The sequence below is a fragment of the Physeter macrocephalus genome, chromosome 17 (assembly GCF_002837175.3).
Source record: "Physeter macrocephalus isolate SW-GA chromosome 17, ASM283717v5, whole genome shotgun sequence".
Taxonomy (NCBI): Eukaryota; Metazoa; Chordata; class Mammalia; order Artiodactyla; family Physeteridae; genus Physeter; species Physeter macrocephalus.
Genome location: NC_041230.1, coordinates 49,429,164 through 49,444,356, shown reverse-complemented (window position 1 = coordinate 49,444,356; position 15,193 = coordinate 49,429,164). Strand labels below are relative to the sequence as shown.

Genomic DNA, 15,193 nt, shown 5'->3' with positions numbered 1-15,193 from the left:
GCACAACTAGTTTTTCACAGAGAATATATCTACATTATGGATCATCTTCCCTCTATATACTGCTTTCTAGATTTTCCAAAAATAATTTATAATAAGCATTACTTTTATAAGCAGAAAAAGTGTACATTTAAACATATAAGCACCCATCGTTTATAGAAAACGCCCACCTGTGACTCTGGCCCTCAAAGGCTCCAGTTGTTCCTTCTTATTTCTGCCAAATATTATATCCATCGTGCAGGGCGATGAGCAAGAGTGGTATTAACAGTGAACAGCCGCTCCTCTGTGTTCAAGGCGACGGCTCCTGGCCCCTCCTCGTCTTTCCGTCCTGCTCTCCTGCAGCCTCCTTTACATCTCCTTCCTTTTTGATGCCACTCGTTTCTCCCTTTGCTTTCCCCTCTCCGAGGGCCTGGGAGCTCTTCGTGCACACGGCGGGAAGCTGCGCTGGCGTTATTTATGTTTGGTCAAAGGTCAATTCCCCAGCCATGTGTCCCAGCTAATCTTTAATTCTCTGATTGTGTCCTCAACTCTCTCTTTCCGCTTGCACTTTTGGTTGAACCAAGAAAAGCGAGTTTCTTACTGTGTTTAAGCTGACGGGATCCGGGGTGGGGGGGGGAGGGGGGGAGGGATAAATTGGAAGATTGGGATTGACGCATACACACGACTATATATAAAATAGATAACTAATAAGGACCTACTGTATAGCACAGGGAACTCTACTCAATACTCTGTAATGGCCTATATGGGAAAAGAATCTAAAAAAGAGTTGATATAAGTATACGTATAACTGATTCACTTTGCTGTACACCTGAAACTAACACAACATGGTAAATCAACTCTACTCCAATAAAAATTTTAAAAAAACAACAGGTGGGATCATTTAGCAGTGCATTCTGCTTAGGACACCTGGATTAGGGGAGCCCAGAGTGCATCAATCACGTGAATCCCTACTGCACAGCATGGGAACTCAGTTTGCCAGAGAGGGAAAGTATTGTTTTGTTTTGTTTTGTTTTGTTGTGAATAAAAGTCCCTGAGCTTCCTCACCACCCTCCCCACCGCTCAGAAAGAAAAAAATCATATGTAAAGAGCAACTTAATTATACTTCATTTTTTGGAGAAGTAAACATAAAATGTTTCATGTACCCATTTAAACAATAAATACAGGGAACCAAAAACTCTACTCAGGAACTACAAGGAATAGTAAAAAACAAACTTCAGCTCCAACTTTCTGGCCCATCGAGAGGGAGAAACTATGCCTGTATTTGATTTTAAGGTTCCCCGATATTTGTGAATCTCGAGGTGATGCCATTGTCTAAAATCCATATTCAACTCGCTATGAATGTTGGGTGATGAGTTACTGGCTCACCTTCGCTCATGTTGCTTTAAGAAAGAACCAGCTGTTCCCTCTCTGGGTGGAGTGAGAAAAGCTGGCCTTTATGCAGCCAGCTGGGTCTAGTAGTATCAGGGCTGGGCCCAGACTGTTCCAGGATCGAAGAGCTCAGTCCTGAGAGCAGCCTGGCCTGGCTTTGCTCCACCCTGGCTGCACATTCCAATCACCTGGTGGGAGCTTCAGCAATGCCCGTGCCTGGCCCCACTCCAGACCCACCCGTTCAGAGTCTCTGAAGGGGCAGCCCAGCCCTCAGTAGTCTTAAAACTTCTCCAGAATATTCTGCTTTGCGCAGCAGGCCCTGGTTAAGAAGCCCCGGTCCAGGGGAAGATGCTACATGTTTGCATTAATACCAAATTCACGTTCCTCACATTTCTGTGTCTGGGGTATGTTACTTACCCTCTTTGAGCCTCCATTTCCTTGTCTGTAAAATGGAGGTATAACAATATTAAAATCTCAAGGTTATTCAAAGTCAAGGGTCTAGCAAAAGCCCTCGTCCCCGAACAGTTAATGTTGGCCTTTCTTCCCTGCTGTCTCTGAAGGCACTTCCCTTTGATCCACATTTTCCATTCAGTCCCACAATAGCTTGCCAGTTTATTCTGCTGTCTGGTGTAAACACGTGTAACCATGTCAGGGTTATTTATTCCTAGGTTGTGAACGCTGAGTCCTTGTGAGGATTAAAGGAGAATGTCTGGCATACATTGAGTGCTTGGGAAAAAATTACACTACCAAGGGTGGCATCTCTGGTATAGAAGAAAAGAGCTCAGGGCTTATGGGCATCAGAAGGCCTGGGCTGGAATCTCAGCCCCTATGATCTAAAACTGTGATCTGTCACATGACTCCTCTGAACCTCACTTCATTCTGCAAAACAGGCTGGTGATGCCCTGTCACAGGGTTTGCTGAGAGGATTAGACTGAAGTTATATATGTGAAAACATGACTGTATTCTCCTTTCTTGTCCATTTTGTGTATTCAGAAGAGAAATGGTCCCCATCCATCAGGAATATTCTCTGAGTCAAGTACTTGGTGAAGCCCTCTGCATGTACTGGCTTGCTCTGGCCTTACATAATTCTATGAGATGGGTGTTCTCAGCAGTGTTTTGGGGATGAGAAAACTCAGGGAAGATAACCAGGTTGCCTTAGATCACACAGCTGCTAAGAGATCGAATTAGGAAGCAAAGCCAGGAAGCCTGACTTCGAAATATATACTCTGACAATTCCACACAGCTCCAGCGCATGAGGGATGTTTGCTAGGTTTCTACTGAATGCGGTAAAGGGTAGAGGACTAAGAGGGCCAGTCTTGGGTTGATATGATTGCCTTGTTTAGAGAATACTGAGCAAGCTCTCTTCATTCAGGTCCCAGCTGCTCCTCAGGGACAATGTTACGGTGAAACAAAGGACTTTTTCACGATGGTGATAATAACTTGATCATAACAATAGAGATCTATATATTTTCTAGGACTGCCATAACAAAGTAGCACAGAAAGTAATTTTCCCAGTTCCAGAGGCTGGGAAGTCCATAATACAGGGGTCGGCAGGGTTGGTTTCTTCTGAGACGTCTCCTTAACTTGTAGACAGTCTTCTCACTGTGTCCTTACATGGTCCTCCCTGTGGATATGTACATCCCTGGTGTCTCTGTGTGTCCACTTTTCCTCTTAGAAGGATACCAGTCAGTTTGGATGAGGGCCCACCCTAATGGCCTCATTTTAACTTAACCACCTCTTTAAAGGCCCCACCTCCAATGCTGTCACATTCTCAGGTACGGGGGTTAGGACTTCAACATACGAATTTGGGGGTGAACACAGTTCAGCCCATAACAATATCATGAAGGCACAATGAGTTCATGCAAGATGCTTGGGCTGAAAGCAACAAAATATCTGCCCACACACCAAAGATGTGCATTTATCTCAGACATCAAGTCACCTAGGGCTCCTGGCGGGCTCAGAGGCTCATTTGGGTCATCTCACCAGGCTCCCACCCCCCACAGTGTCATCCTCAGAGGGTTGGTTTCTCATTCTTGGGCTTGTTCAGTTTTGCTTATGAATGATTGCCTTCCCTCCAGGAATCATGTCCTTGCACAATAACTACAAAAGTAAGGAGATAAGATGGGGAGGAAGCAGGCATTTTCTTTTTCCAGCTTTCTCTCTTTTTGTGCTAGAGACAACTCTTTCCCATGATCCCCTGAGCAGATTTTTCTCTTAGTCTCATTGGCTGAACTGTGTCACGTGACGCCCGCCCCCCAGGCCAATCCCTGGCAAGGAGGAACAGGAGTGCCCTGATTTCCTTAAACCCATCATGAGTCACCCCTGGGGAGCACGTTGCTACCTGAATCATATCAGGATATCATTAGCAAGGAAAAAGGAGGGAATGGCTTGGGATAGGCAACCTACAGCGTCGCCTGCAGGCAGTACAACGTTCATGCATCCTCACATTCATTCACGCAACATATATTTCCTCAGCACCTACTCTGTGCTGGAAATTCAGCTGTGAGCAAAACAGGAAAACAATTCTGTGCCTTCTCAGAAATTACACCAACGCCAACATGCCAAATTCTGAGGATAGAGTAGTGATTAATGAGAGTCAGTCCCTGCCTTCTTGGGCTCTCACGATGTTCTTTCTGTTTGGGGGGTGAGTCTGCATATCCCCAAAAACATGCATTTCCCAAGGCAGTTAGAGGCAGTGCAGGGGTTCAGAGGACTGCCTTCATGTCAAACCTCCATCCTCCCTCTTTATAAACAAAAGTAACAAGCAGCAGCTGTTCTTTCCCAGGAAGCTCTGGCATCACTCTGGAACCATGAAAGCCTGACCCCTGCTTTCCATGTCTTTGCTAATATGGGAAGAGTGGAACAAGGGACTTGTCGCCAGTAGGAGCTGTCTCCTGGCCTGTCCTCCAGCCTCTGATAAACACCATTCACTGGACGCTTGACACGTGCCAAGTAGCATGCTAAGCGTCTTATTAGCTGTCCTTTAGTTCATCTCTGTGAGGGAGTCATTAGCAGTCTTATTTTTAGAGCCTCAGAGACGTGAAGGAATTTGATCAAATTCAACAGCTAGTCAGCGCATGTTCTCCCCCACTAGCCAGTAATGCTGCCCACTTTTTGAAGCTGATAGTTGAGAACAGAGGAGATATGGGAGCAAAAGTAGGTGATCCACAATTTCTAAAATGCATGTGCTGCCTTAAAATGGGACGAAAACTGGCCAGTGCATAAGAAAACAGGGCAAGGGTAATGTGAAGGGAAGTAGCTCTTCACACACAGGAGTTTTGGTCATTTTTTGCTGTGTAACACACCACTCTAAGGTTTAGTGTCTTCCACATACAGGTGGCCAAAAAGCACAAGAAAAGATGCTTAACATCACTAATTATTAGAGAAATGCAAATCAAAAATACAATGAGGTATCACCTCACACCGGTCAGAATGGCCATCATCGAAAAGTCTACAAACAATAACTGCTGGAGGGGGTGTGGAGAAAGAGGAACCCTCCTACACTGTTGGTGGGAATGTAATTTGGTACAGCCACTATGGAGAACAGTATGGAGGTTCCTTAAAAAACTACAAATAGAGCTACCATATGATCCAGCAATCCCACTCCTCGGCATATATCTGGAGAAAACCATAATTCAAAAAGATGCATGCACCCCAATGTTCATTGCAGCACCATTCACAATAGCCATGACATGGAAGCAACCTAAATATCCATCAACAGAGGAATGGATAAAGAAGATGTGATACATATACACAATGGAATATTACTCAGCCGTAAAAAAGAATGAAATAATGCCATTTGCAGCAACATGGATGGACCCAGAGATTATCACACTAAGTGAAGTAAGTCAGACAAGACAAATATCATACAATATCACTTATATGTGGAATCTAAAAAAATGAACTTATTTACAAAACAGAAATAGACTCACAGACTTAGAAAACAAAGTTATGGTTACCAAAGGGGAAAGATGGGAGGGAGGGATAAATTAGGGGTTTGGGATTAACATATATACATTACTATATATAAAATAGATAATCAACAAGGACCTACTGTATAGCACAGGAAACTCTATTCAATATTCTGTAACAACCTATATGGGAAAAGAATCTGAGAAAGAATGGATATATGTACATGTATAACTGAACCAGTTTGCTGTACGCCTGTAGCTAGCACAACATTATGAAACAACTATACCCCAATATAAAACAAAAATTAAATTAAAAAAACCACTATTAAACGAAAAAAAAAAGACTTAGTGGCTTCAAACAACAAGCATTTGATCACGTCTGTGGGTTCTGGGAAAAGAACCTGAGAAAGAATGGATATATGTACATGTATAACTGAACCAGTTTGCTGTACGCCTGTAGCTAGCACAACATTATGAAACAACTATACCCCAATATAAAACAAAAATTAAATTAAAAAAACCACTATTAAACGAAAAAAAAAAGACTTAGTGGCTTCAAACAACAAGCATTTGATCACGTCTGTGGGTTCTGTGGGCTCAGCTCTGTGGGTTGACAGTGCTCTGTGGGCCAGTTCTCCTGCTTTCACAGTGTGGGGTTCCTGGTGTGGCTGTGAGTCAGCTGGCAGTTGACTGGGACACTAGGAGGGCTGGGCTCGGGCCTCTCTCCCTCTCCATGTGGTTCCAGGGCCTTCCTTGACCCTCTCCCTGAGATCTCTCTAACAGGACAGCCAGACTTCTTCCATGGCAGCAAAAGCCCCCAAAAGTGAGTATTTCAAGAGAGAGGAGCCAGAATAGTTTCATTTCCCCTGACTAGTTAGCATGAATCACGGGGCAAGGAGGGGCCACACCAGGGTGTGAATGTGGGCCTGTGTGGTCCCTTGGGGCCACCTTTGGAGACTCGCAACCTCAACAGACCCATTTCCATTAGAGCCTCAGCTCTTCCACCTGCTAGCTGAGTGCTGAGCTATTGGCTTAAATCTCAGAACCTCAGTCTCCTGATCTCTAACATAGGAATTATAATACCTGCCTCGCAGGTGTCTGCAAAGTTTAAACATTGTAAACTCTAATCGTGTATGTCATGGTGCTTAGAATATAGTAGGAGCTCATAGCATGTTCCTTTCCTATCGTTTCTTGGAAAAGAGAAAATTTGGAAAGGTCAGCCAGTAATGATAAGCAGAAATATTAATTTTTTGGAGCAGCTACAATGTGTACAACTCTGGTCTGTCCCTGGAAGGAAAGTAGACTCTCATGACCCAGTACAGGATTTTAAGTTTCTTCTAGTTTGGCTGTGAAGACATGTACACGGTAAGTAATAGCTAGTTCGCTATTATACCTGCTCTAGAAGAGGCACAGATAAGAAGTATCATGGGAGTCCTGAGGAGGGAAATCTTGCTCAGGCTGGGGAGGGTTAAGAAAGAAGGCTTCCTGGAGGACGAGGTGCACAGCCGAGCCCTTGAGGGTGGGAAGCAGTTGGATGGGCAAAGAGGAGGCAGGTGGGAGGGCCAGAGTGGACAATGGCGTGGAGCTGGACAATTCTAGCAGGCAGACAGGGAGGAAGCAGAGCCGGCGCTACCAGGGACTTACTGAGAGATAATGACAATTATAGGTGCCATTTATTGAGAGCTTCCTACATGCTGAGCTTTCTTGTAAGCCTTTTGTACACATGATCATGTACTCCTCACAATCACCCTAAGTACAGGTGTTTAGCCCCATTTTACAGACAAGGAGAGTGAGGCACAGAGGAGCTAAGTAACTTGCCCAACACCACAGAGCTAGGCTTCGAACCCAGGCAGCCTAGCTCCAGAGCTGTACTTGCAACCACTGTTGATTTCCACTACCTCCGGGATGCAGGTAGTGGAAATGAACAGTGCACAGTCCAATCCCTGTTTAGGGATTGGATTGTGCCGGATTGTAAGAATTTGGGCTTTACGCTGTAGGCAATGGTGTCCTAAGTCAAGAGGCCAGGTCCGGGAAGGCATTTCTGCGGGAATTTTGCTGTGCTGTCCAACACAGTAGCTGCTAGTAGCACGTGGCTATTTAAACTTAAATATAAATTAATTGCAATGAAATTAAATTCCTTATCCACACTAGCCACATTTCAAGGGCTCTGTAGACACATGTGGCTGGTGGCTGCCATCTTGGCCAGCGCAAATCATCATGGAAAGTTCTATTGACAGTGCTGAGTTAGGAGAGCTGCCAAGATGGCATTTGTATGTGACTCAGGTGGACAGAAGCAGTTATGACTGCACAACAAGCCAGTTTAGAGAGTACAGGTGTCAGAGAAGCCCATGGTTGTCAATGGTAAAAATGTGAATAGCCCACACATTCATTCATTCATTCATCCAGCTGTTCCACAAATACGGAGGGCCACCCGTCCGGGGTGGGGTTGCAGTGGCACAGAAAAGGTGACAAAGAGGAATGAGTGAGAAATCCTCCAGGGCAGGGAGAGGCGTTTTCCAGAAGGCTTCCTGAAAGAGGCAATGCCGAGCCAAGAGCTGAAGGACGGCTGGGCGTTGGCCACGTGGAGAAGCTGGGAAGAGTGGTCCAAAAGGGCCACAGCTTGTGCGAAGACTGAGAGGCATCATACAGCGTGGCCACACCACCTCATTCCAGATTTTTGAAGGGGTGGGTGTGCAGGAGAGGGGAGCAGGGGCCAGGGGAAATGGCAGGCAGGAGAGAGAGGGGTGGGGGAAGAGGAAAATTGTTCAGACTTGAGGCACTGGAGGCTGGGCTGCTGAGAGGGAGGCAGGAAGAAGGCTGGGGTTTGAGGAGGCGTTAACTGGCAGGGCCCTTCTCTGAGTTGGGTTGAGTATCCCCTGGGCTTCCTCCCAAGTCACACACGTTTGCACAAGTTGGCTACGTTGCTTCCAGCAGTGATCCAGAGACTGTGGAAGAGGACTCCCTTCCAGAGGGTGGAAGGCATGGTACAGAACCACACACAGTCTGCTCTCTGGAGGATCTGAGAGGCTCTCAGGGTGAGCAGGAAGGCTTGGTCTCCTCCCCTGGGGAGGGAGAAGGATGGGGGTTCCCAGATGTGTGCCCCCGCTCTGTAGTTTGTGTATCTCCTCATCGTGACACAGACCCAGCAGGCACTATTACTATCCCCTCTTTATGGAGGAAGCAACTGAAGCTTTGGAGGTGGTACCCCGGACCAGAAATCACACAACACGTGGCAGGGGTGGGAGATTGAACGTGGAATCCTCTTACCTTGTAATCCGGGGAAGGATGCAGGAAGAGGAGGCTACCCTTCCCCATGGAATGTGCTGCGTCCATAAAGCAGTCTCGAGATGAAGATGTAAAGCTGAACTCAAAAGGAAAAGTTTTTTGTGCTATAAAAACAACAGGCTTATTTTGCAATTCTGTATCTTCTACTAACTAAGTTATAGCCTAAAGTGAGTTAATATTTCCCTTTTGGAGATAATGTTATCACATCTAAATTACTTCGCGGTTTTCCCATTAAGTTAGCTTTTAAAGGTGCCTCTAATTAGCCAGTGTGATAAGCTGAGCAGGATAATGTGGAAATCTCGGATAGCAGGGTTCAAGGTAACCGGCAAAGTGCCAGCAAAGGTGGCAGCTGCCTCCCCGAGGGACAAGCATTGGTGGTGAGCTCCAGAACACAGGATGTAGGGAGTGGTGGGAGAGCTTCCCCAGACTCCCGGAGTGAACACTTCACCACTAAACAAAGACCATAAATTATGCAATTAACATTTAAGAGGATTCGTAATTTCCCCAACGTTCTACGAAACAGCAGAGACTGGTGTCATATAGGGTATTTCAGACAGGAAAATGGGAAATCATAGCTCCTGACCTCAATGAGCTCAGAGCCTAACAAGGGAGAAAGGAATGCAAATAATAATAATAATCATGCAGAGGTGCTGTGTATTATCATTTATATAATACTAATTTGCCACACTTGGGAGAATTGACAAGACTGAAATACAGCAGACATCACTGGTAGAAAAAGAAGTGCCTTCTAACGCCTGAGCTGGAACGGTTCAATTTTCCACCATGTACTTTAAGGCCCAGTCAGTGAGGCTGGACAAAAATTCAATTTAAATAATAACCACTGAGTTATAGTCTGGACGATGTCCTGACATTTCTACCTCCTAAATAATCTTTCACACTGCACCGCTCAGCTCCAGCCCCTCAGCTGCTATCCTCACTATTTTTGACCTCTTAGGAGCAGCCTCCTCATGGGCCCCAGTCCCACCCCCTCCAATCTACCTTCCCTGCTGCCACCAGGTGACCTGGCTGAAATTCAAAGCTGACCACATCACTCTCCTATTTAAAATCCGGAAATTAGCACAGTGCCGGCACATAGTAGGACTCAAGAGATACTGAATGAATGAATGGCATGTGGCCTCACTGGGCTACATCATCATTGTATTAGTTTGCTAGGGCTGCCATGACAAAGTGCCACAAGCTTGGTGGCTTAAACAACAGAAATTTATTATCTCATGGTTTTAGAGGCCAGGCATCTGAAGCCAAGGTGACAGTAGAGCCATGATCCTTCTGAACTCTTGAGGGCAGACTCTTCCAGCTTCCGGTATTGCTAACAATCTGTGATGTCCCTTAACTTGCAGTTACATCACTTCAACCTCTGCCTCAGTTGTCATATGGCCTTCTTGCCTCTGTGTCTGTGTGTCTCTCTGTTCAGATCTCCCTCTTCTTATAAGGACACCAGTCATTGCATTAGGGCTCCGCTTAGCCAGCATGACCTCTTCTTAACTTGATCACATCTTCAAAGGCCTTGTTTCCAAATAAGGTCACATTCACAGGTACCAAAGGTTAGAATTTCAATGTATCTTTTTGGAAGTTTCAACTGAACCCACAATAGTCATTAAGTAAAACAACTCAAAAGTGGAAACTACAAAGGCTGTAAGTGGATTTATTTTTACATCTAAGTGCTTGTAGTTTCTCTCTTGTTCTCTTTTATATATACATATATATATATATTTTTTTTTCTTGTTCTCTTTTTTAAGGCTGAAAACTTAAGCAATGCTAAAATGGAAGTAGATTAAACTGTTACAGGGCATGGATTAAGCGGCACTTAACTCGTGCAGAGGCTGAGAAGGCTTCAGAGAAAAGGTTTATAGTTAAGTTATTCTTGAAAAAGGGTGTAAGCGTGCAAGCGTATAAGAGAAGATAGTCTCAGTGGAGAAACAGCATGTGCAAACGTGTGGAGGTGTGGCCTGCCGTGGCAGACCACCCAGGGGGGATAATGTAGGGTTTTGTGGTTTATGTTGGTTCTGGGGTACTGACTCACAATAGGGACTTAACATTCTGGGGCCTCTCCCTGAGAACCCCTTTCTACCAGCTTTGCCCCCACCCCTACCTCCACCTCACCCCTCTCTTCCTGACTAGTCCTTTAAGAGCCAGGTTACCAGGCACCCTATAGAAGCAAACAACAAGGCATACATGAGCAAACTTGGAAGCCTCACCTACATGCATGTTTAAAAATCCAAGAGAACACAACCCACCATTCCAATGACTCAGGTCGTTATCAGTTGCTCAGAGGTGGTCCCCAAGTATAGAACTGAAACCATCAGAAGAGTGTGCAGGGCACGACTCCGCTGTGTGAGCGTGTTTCCCAGAATTTGATCTGGCAGCCGGAGCCTTCAAGTGGGATCAGCAACATGAACAACAGAGAGATTGTTAATTTGGTTTAAACAGCGTTAAGTCCATAGCAAGAGCCACAAAGATGTTCATGCCCTGTGGGCAGGCCTCCCAGTCCCAAGGATAGACTTGTCTGAGCTTGGCTCTCCCAGAAGCAGACCCAAAGACAAACATTCCAGTGCAAATGGTTTATTTGGGTGGTGAACCCAGGAGTGGAGAAGTGAAACAGGGAGGGTAGACCTTAATAGTACATTATCAAGGTCATTACCATCTCAGGAAACTGAGGCTCAGTCTGGTGGGAGACTCTGCAGATGGTGTGAACATGCCTTAGAGTAATCTTTACTCTGGGATTGACCCAGCAACTTTGGTCAATAGGGTGAGAGTTTCTTCCGAGAGGCTCTAACTTCCAGGCATTTCCATTCTGTTCCTTGTGTGCAGAGGCAGGCAAAGAGCCATGGGTGCCTGCATTTAGAAGCCTTACATGGTAAGTGCAGGGTTAAGGCGGGGCATTGACAGTGTCTGCTATAACCGTCAAGAGATAACTCAGCCCAGGCTAAAGGGTAAGTGCAAGAAGATGTTCACAGAAGTATTGACTAGGATAGCAAAAGTGAACAGATCACAAACAGGTGACGAAAACCGCATAAAACATCTAGCAAAATGGGAATGGTGTAGTCAACGTCCATTCATTGAAAGGAGACTTAGCCACCACCATGCGGATTTCAACTCCCTTTAGCAACATGGAAAAGGCTTACTATCTAATGCTAAGTGGGAAATGCAGGATGTAATATGAGCTAGTTATACGTACACTACGATTGTGCCTGGGTAAACATCTATCTTCAAGAATAGAAGCATTTGAAGAAACCACAAAGAAATGAGAATGTACTAGGGTGATGGGACCACGCAAATTCTTTTGTCATGTTGTCGTTTTGATCGAATGGAAGGCAAAGATTCAATATGACTAACAAAAGCACCAGTTCATATAGAATTGCACCCCCTCCCAAATAAGCTGCTTGCACTTAAATTCTTGTCTCAGCTTCTGAGGGGACCCAAACTAAAATGGGTCTGTTCCCAGGACTGGGATGTCTGGGCCACAGGGCATGAATAGCTTTATGGTTCTTTTTATGCTCAAGTGCCCTATTTAAACCAAACTTGCTCTCTTTCTGTTTTCGTTGGCTGATCTTGCAATGCAGGATTTGGAGGCATAGAGAGCTGGATCGGATCCTTGGAATCAGGCTCACATGGGTCCAGCCATGTCCTGCTTCCTTCCTTCACATACACAGAGGTTAAAGCACATTGGGAGCTGACATCACCAAGACGAATTCTGTGCCCAGGAGTCTGCAATTTATCAGAATATAAAGAATGTGGAAATGGAATTCAGCCTGCAGATTTGTGCTCCTTATCGAATGTCTCCAAGCATGTTCCAAGAGGGACATAAATTAAGCCTTTATCCAGGAGATACATTATCTCTGCGTGTGGCCTTCCACATAGTTTTCTAATGAAAGTCATTAGATGCTTGGCCCCTGGAGATAAGAGACCAATTCTGCCCAGCCTGTGTTCCAGCCTGTGAGTCAGCGATGACATCAAATTCTACCCAGGGCTCTGCCTGGCAAGGCTACTCCAGGGGTCTTGGAAGGGCTTCTGGGAAAGGGAGGGGGGGACAAGTGTCAGCCCCAGGGACCTGGGAGATGGGGCCAGGCTGGCAAATGCTCACTGAGTCCTACTGTGTGCCAGCCAAGGGATAGACAGAGGTTAAGAGACATTATTCCTTCCCCCCAAGAAATTCACAGAATAAAATAATCCAGATGTCCATCAACAGAAAAAAGAATAAGCAAAATGTGGTCTATCTGGACAATGGGATATTATTCCTCAATAAAAGGAATGAAGTACGGATACATGCTCCAATATGGATGAAACCTGAAAAAATATGCTAGGCGCAAAGGTACACATATTGTAGGATTCCATTTGTATGAAATGTTCAGAACAGTTAAGTCCATAGAGATAGAAAGTCGTAGTTGCCAGGGGCTGGGGAAGAGAGGCGTGGAAGCAAAAAACAAAATAATGGTAACTTAGGTCAGAGCAAGCTAACAGCTTAAAACCAGACATTAGACAACTGTGTTCTCTAAAGCCTTTGGCCACCCTGCCACAAGAAACGGTTTATCTGACACCTTTTTTGAATGTTCCAGAGTCCCACCACATCGCACGATTCCCTTCTCCAACCTCAAATTACTAATTTCTTATGAAGACCATCTCTTGTTATAATGGTACAAACCAGGCCCTTGGTGTCCTCCCTATCACAACCCAAATGGCCTAATAGGTATTTTTCTAAAGAAAAAGTTCCCAAGAGGAACTCTGGCATTAGTAGTTAAAACAATTTTTCCCGGGGCTTCCCTGGTGGCGCAGTGGTTGAGAGTCTGCCTGCCGACACAGGGGACGCGGGTTCGTGCCCCGGTCCGGGAAGATGCCACACGCCGCAGAGCGGCTGGGCCCGTGAGCCATGGCCGCTGAGCCTGCGCGTCCGGAGCCTGTGCTCCACAATGGGAGAGGCCACAGCAGTGAGAGGCCCGCATACCACAAACAAAAACAAAAACAAAAAACAATTTTTCCCACCACTAAAGTATCTTAGTAATTTTGGCAAATAATCTTGAAAGTATCATGAACAACAAACATTACTCAGGGAGGCAAACAAAGAGCTAAGGTGGGGCTATGTTAGTTCTGAAAAACCCTTCATTGAACATTTATTCTATAAACTTTTATGGAGTGCCAAAAAAAGAGGAATGAAGCATTAATGCCTGCTGCAAGATGGATGAACTTTGAAGACACTATGCTAAAGTGAAAAAAGCCAGTCACAAAAGGCCACAGAGTGTAGGATTATATGACATTTCCAGAATAAGCAAATCCCTAGAGACAGAAAGTAGATTAGTGGTTGTCAGTGGGCCCGTGAGCCATGGCCGCTGAGCCTGCGCGTCCGGAGCCTGTGCTCCGCAATGGGAGAGGCCACAGCAGTGAGAGGCCCGCATACCACAAACAAAAACAAAAACAAAAAACAATTTTTCCCACCACTAAAGTATCTTAGTAATTTTGGCAAATAATCTTGAAAGTATCATGAACAACAAACATTACTCAGGGAGGCAAACAAAGAGCTAAGGTGGGGCTATGTTAGTTCTGAAAAACCCTTCATTGAACATTTATTCTATAAACTTTTATGGAGTGCCAAAAAAAGAGGAATGAAGCATTAATGCCTGCTGCAAGATGGATGAACTTTGAAGACACTATGCTAAAGTGAAAAAAGCCAGTCACAAAAGGCCACAGAGTGTAGGATTATATGACATTTCCAGAATAAGCAAATCCCTAGAGACAGAAAGTAGATTAGTGGTTGTCAGAGCTGGGGGAGGCAGGAACGGGGTGTGAATGCTGGTCAGAATATGGTTTCTTCGGGAGTGATGAAAATGTTCTAAAATTGATTGTGCTGATGGTTGCATAACCTTGTGTATATACTAAAAATTGTTGACATATTTTTTGAATGGATGAATTGTAGGGAAAGTGAATTATATCTTCATAAAGCTTTTGTTATAAAAAAAGAAAAAAGAAACTCAGAGGAGAGAGGCATGTTATTTGAGGCAAGTTCTACAAGGTTCATTAAGGAAGTGCTGTTTGAGCTAATCGGGGATCTGCTTGAAGGTGATCACAGACGGACTAAGGAGAAAGGGGTTCCTGCAAAAGGCAGAGCACAGACAAATGCACAGAGACATGAAGGAAGGCCACCAGCAATGAATTATGATGGGAGGAGCTGTGACTTTGAGCTTCTGGGGGAATGATGGGCTCATGAGAATTCATAATTTTTGAACAGGTAATGCATTCACATCGTACAAAATGGAAAAGTCTCAAAAAGGCTGCCAATGAAACAAAAATCTCGCTCCTGCGTCTGTCTCCCACTCACCTAGTCCCCGCTCCCCGCACTGGGCAAATCACTATTGCTAGTCTCTTGTATGTCCCTTATGAGATATATTGCACACATATACAAATAAGTATTCATATGGGTTTTGTGTAAGTGGGATTGGAACCTCATCAATGTCTCATACTTTGCTTTCAATATTAGCCAAAATCTTAGAGATCCTCCCGAATTTGTATACAAAGAAAATGTTCATGTTTTAGTGGCTATTTAGGATGTACCACGTTTTATTAACCAGTTTTCTTTAAATGGACGTTTAGGTTGTTTCCCATCTTTCCTTCTTACAAAATTC

General features: G+C 44.9%; 1 long non-coding RNA gene across 5 annotated transcripts in view; it reads right to left on the bottom strand.

Moving 5' to 3' along the window:
- LOC114484052 (uncharacterized) overlaps positions 1-15,193 on the bottom strand; it is a 46,245-nt gene that overhangs the window by 8,020 nt on the left and 23,032 nt on the right. For 4 of the 5 annotated variants that reach the window (XR_003676548.2, XR_003676549.2, XR_003676550.2 and 1 more), the window contains one exon: positions 8,544-8,637. The exons of the other annotated variant lie outside the window; for it this stretch is intronic. This is a non-coding gene — a long non-coding RNA (uncharacterized lncRNA). The remainder of the gene's footprint in view (positions 1-8,543; positions 8,638-15,193) is intronic. 5 annotated transcript variants of the gene reach the window in all.